Genomic DNA, 5,057 nt, shown 5'->3' on the forward strand with positions numbered 1-5,057 from the left:
TTCACTGTGGTCTTGATCTCCTGACCTCATGATCCGCCTGCCTTGGCCTCCCAAAGTGCTGAGATTACAGGCGTGAGCCACTGCACCCAGCCTATTATTGTTTTTTTGAGACAGAGTCTCGCTCTATTGCCCAGGCCGGAGTGCAGTGGCATGATCTTGGCTCACTGCAACCTCCACCTCCCAGATTCAAGTGATTCTCCTGCCTCAGCCTCCCAAGCAGCTGGGGCTACAGGCACTTACCATCACAGCCGGCTAATTTTTTGTATTTTTAGTAGAGATGGGGTTTCACTGTGTTAGCCAGGATGGTCTTGATCTCCCGACGTTGTGATCTGACCACCTCGGCTTCCCAAAGTGCTAGGATTATAGGCATGAGCCACCACGCCCTGCCTGTTAATTATTTTAAAAAGCAGTAGTTCCTAACCTTGTTAAGATTTCTGGGAGAATTGACTGAAAGCTGTAGAGTTTCTCTTGCCCCACCTCCATCCTCACCCGCCTCAGGCATGAAAAATCCACATATACTTGTATATAAAAGTTTCATAAAAAATTAGGCGATTCCCAGTCTGAAGCCCATTTATTGACTCCCTAGAGATCTATAATCCCAGTGGAAACCTGTCTTGATAAAACTATCATTAGTAAATGTTAGCTCAGGTGCACCTCTGAAAGTTTTTTTTTTTTTTCCTGAGACAGGGTCTTGCTCTGTTACCCAGGCTGGAGTGCAGTGGTGCGATCACGGCTCACTGCAACCTCAACCTCCCAGGATCAAGCGATCCTTTTGAGTAGGTGGGACTACAGGCAAGAGCTACCGTGCCCTGCTGATTTTTAGTTAGTTTTTGTAAAGACAGGGTCTCGCTATGTTGTCCAGACTAGTCTTGAACTCCTGGGTTCAAGCTATCCACCCACCTTGGCCTCTAGAACTGCTGGGATTACAGGCGTGAGTCACCATGCCCAGCCTAATTTTTTTTTTTTCCATCCTTGTCATAGTCCCTCTTTGCCCCCTCCCTCTCTTCCTTCACAAGCTGTTTTGACACCCTTTTCTCCATCAGTGTGGTAGGAAGAGTTTTAAGACAGTTCCCATGACCTTCGCCCTCTGGTGTTGGGGCAAAAGGAGGAGATTATCTGGGTGAGCCTAATTTAATCGCAGGAGCCCTCTAAAAGCAGATAATTTCTCTAGCTGGTATTGGAGGAGAGTCAGATTCAAAGCCTGACAGGGACTCCACGTGCTGTTGCTGGCTTTGAAGATGGAAGAAACCGTGCAATGAGGAATGCCGTTGGGCTCTAAGAGCAGAGGGGCCCCTGGCTGACAGCCAGCAAGGAAGTGAGGACCTTAGCCCTACAGCTTCAGGAATTGGTTTCTGTCAGCAACCTGAAGGAGCTTGGAAGTGGATTCCTCCCCTGAGCCTCCAGGAGAAGGCCCAGCCAGCGCACAGCGTGCTTGCAGCCTCGTGACACCCTGAGCAGGAGCCAGGCCAGCCCATGAGGACTCAGCTGCTACCGTGAGATAACATGTGAGTGTTGGTTTAGGACCCCAAGTTTGCAGTAATTTGTTATGCAGACTAGAAAACTAACACCATCAGCCTCGCATCGCTGTGCAGCTGGCTATCTTTCTGTTGGATGTTTCTAGAGCCACCTCTTTTCCTCATAAGATTCCTAAAATGGTTATTTGTGCCCCCTGTACCCCCTGAAGGTGACATCATACTCCAGTTGCCTCTTAGCCTGGCTCCTATCATTCCGCACTCCATGGCCTACACTGGGAACCTCTTCCCGGTGTTTCAAAGGTGAAAGCTAAGGGGAACCTCAGGCCATTGCAGGTGAGGAGGCTACACTGGGCTGGTGTCACAGCTCTCAGCAGCTCTGATCTCCAAAGAGAAGACGACTGGCCTGAGACAGGGCTCTCGTGGGACTCCACTTGGCCTCAGCACCCTGCTATGCACATGGAAGGCTTCCAGTAAACATTGCTGGGACTGAAAGTCCAGGAACAGAGAAGCTCACACAGATGCCCAAGTGATCAACCCTAAGATGGCTTGAAAGGAGAAGCAGAAGGTTCTAGAGCCCCTCCAGCTGACAGAAAGCCTTGTCTGTAATACGTGGGATCCTGGCCTGGAAGCTGGGAAAAGGGCTTTGGGGGTAAAACCGTGTGAGGAAGGGGGCTGATCCCAAGGGCTAACAGCTGATCTCACAGAAGCAGAGACTCTTCAGCTACTCCAGGGAGACCGAGATCACCTGGAAGGGTGCTCAAAGCTTGGTTCTAATGGAAGGGTGCTCAAAGCTTGGTTCTAATGGAAGGGTGCTCAAAGCTTGGTTCTAATCCCATCTTCAGCAGCAGTTTGGAGGTTGTGTGTATGGCAAGGCGTTGGAACAGACATGCAGCTGTCCGCCTACCTGCCTGCTTGTGGGCTCAGCTCTTAGTCCCCCAAGCTCCTCCAACCCCCGCTTCTGTCCTTCCCCTACTCCCACCCATCAGGAAGGGCTCACGGGTTTGGAGGGGAACCGAGTGCTCTACACTGAGAGCGAGTTCCTGAAGGGCTTCCTTCCTCTTCCCTCTCTTTATCCATAAAACACCCAGAGCCCTACTTCCTGCCTTTGCTGATGAGAACCATTCATTTCTGGAACAAATCAGTTATTTCTGCTCTCCTGAGTTAGTGTCTTTTCTTGCTGGGAAAAACTCCAGGCAGGCCCTTAACTTCATCTTCTTGTTCTTGGAGTGTGATCTCATGCATCTGAGAGTCAGAATCCCTCTTGACCGGGCCATCTTGGCTTCTTTATGTGGCTGCAGGGCCCTGGGTAGCCATGCTGAAGGCCTGAGAAGGGGCTGGGGTGGGGTAGGGAAGGAGCGAGGGCCTGTCTGTGACTGCCATTACCCTCCCGATGAGAAGACCCCGTCACTCCGGCGCCTGGGAATCCCTGCGCCTTTTGGATTTGTTCTCCCTGTTTCTGTGGGCTTGAGTAGGTTTGCGGATTTGTGGCTTCTCTTGTACGCAAGAAATCTGCCTAGACCCACGGAATTTCTTCTGCCCAAGGGCTGGACCCCTTTTGAAGCATGAAATATGCAACAATATCGGAGTGAGTTATACACATATATAATATGCTTCTGCTAGTTATATATCTGCAGTATCAGGGTGAGTTATGCACACTGACAGCACGCACATGCATAGTTACACACAGGCAGTATCAGCGTAGGTTATACACACGTGTAAACACATGTGTCTCAGGATGAGCTTATGTGTGATCACAGGAATTCTGCGTGTGACCCCGAGGAGTCCCTGTGTCAGTCAAGCCCTGGAAACTTAGTGGTGCAGGGTGGTGAAGCCGAGGAGGGAGTGCGGAGGAAGGAGGCAGAGGGAGGGCCTTCGGCTTCTGGCACAGGGCCTTGGGTGGTGCTGTGGGGGTGGTGCTGAGGGGGCCTTGGACACTCCGGGAGGAAGTGTGTTCAGGCCGAACAGCCTGGGCTTCTCAAACACCACCTTACAGAGACAGCAGAAGACGGGGCTGTGGGGGGAAATGTGTATACTGGGGAGTTGGAGGAACTGCCTGTTCTGTGCCTTCTCCTACCTCCCAGGACCCAGCCCAGGAGGCTGAACGTGGGGAAGTTATTTCAGCAGCATATCCTTCACCCACGACCGTTTCTGGAGAGCCCCAACCCCTCCATGCCCCTCCGAGCACCACCCTAGCACTCGCCATCCTGGGTGTGTGAGATGACCTCTGCCCTCCATCCGCTAGACACGCCTGTTTGGCCAGGGCCAGCCCGCGGGACTGCAGCCTCCAGCATCCGTTCCTCTCTTCCAAAGGCAGCTTTGCCTCGGTTTCCTCACCTGTGAAATGGAGATGATGGTAGCATGGAGGCTTCCGGATGAGTCAGCTTGCCCAGGCTGAAATGTATTCTCAGAATTCCTTTTCTTGGGTGTGTCCTGTTAGTGTGGGTCACAGAGAGCTTCCCATGGGGGATTTGGGGGTGGATTCATTCTGATACTGTTGCATTTTTCAGGCTTAAAAAGGGGCCCAGCCCTGGGGCAGAAGAAATTCTGTGGGTCTAGGCAGATTTCTTGAGTACAAGAGAAGCCACAAATCCACAAACTTACTCAATGCCTGCTGACTCGCAGCATTGGTGTGAGGCGGTGGCCAGGCCTGCGTCTGGCCGCCCTCCCCTGGAGCCTCCTTCAGTCTCCTGCCCCTGGGCCAGGCGTATGTGTTCATTTCCAGGACGAAGGATCCTGGCTTTGGCAGAACGCCCACACCACCAATTTCAGAAGCAGCAAGAACTGACATGGATTTCTGTCTGCCTGTCTGTCCTCGGGTCTCCAGCCTGTGCTGTGGATTCTGACTTGCCCTTGACCTCCCCCACTTTACCTCCATGCTTCCTTCCCAACCATCTCCCCAGAGAACTTCAAGCCCCAGCATCAGATGGGAAGACAGCCGCTTTATAGACACTGCTTATCCAGTGTCCACAACTGCCTACGGTCAAATCCCTGAAACAAAGCCCTACACATGTACCAGAAGAATCTCTGTCTCTCTCTCTACCATCTATCTACGTATCTACCTATCTGTCTATGTATCTATCTATGTATGTATTTATCTATCTATCTCTACTGTCTATTGTCTACCTCCTATCTACCATGTATCTTCTATTTACTATTTATCAATCATCTATTGATCTATCTGTATCTATCATCTGTCTACTATGTATTGTCTATCTCCTATCTACCTACTGTCTTCTATTTACTATTTATCTATCATCTATCTAATTTACCATCCATATTCTATCTCTATGTATCCATCATCTATCTATCTATTGTCTATCTCCTATCTATCTATCTACCTACCGTCTTCTATTTACTATTTATCTATCCTATCTATCTATCTATCTATCTATCTATCTATCTATCTATCTATCTAGTTACTTCTCTGGCTAAACGCTGACCCAGGTAGACACGTATTGCTTCATGAGGTAGGAAATGAATGGAACCCAGATGCTTGAAAGTGTTTGGTCACTGTAGAGCAGTGGTTCTTCAACTTGAGCATGCATCAGAACCGCGTGGAGGGCTTCTTTTTTTTTTTTTTTT

This window comes from Mandrillus leucophaeus, unplaced genomic scaffold (genome assembly GCF_000951045.1).
Source record: "Mandrillus leucophaeus isolate KB7577 unplaced genomic scaffold, Mleu.le_1.0 Scaffold135, whole genome shotgun sequence".
Classification (NCBI taxonomy): Eukaryota; Metazoa; Chordata; class Mammalia; order Primates; family Cercopithecidae; genus Mandrillus; species Mandrillus leucophaeus.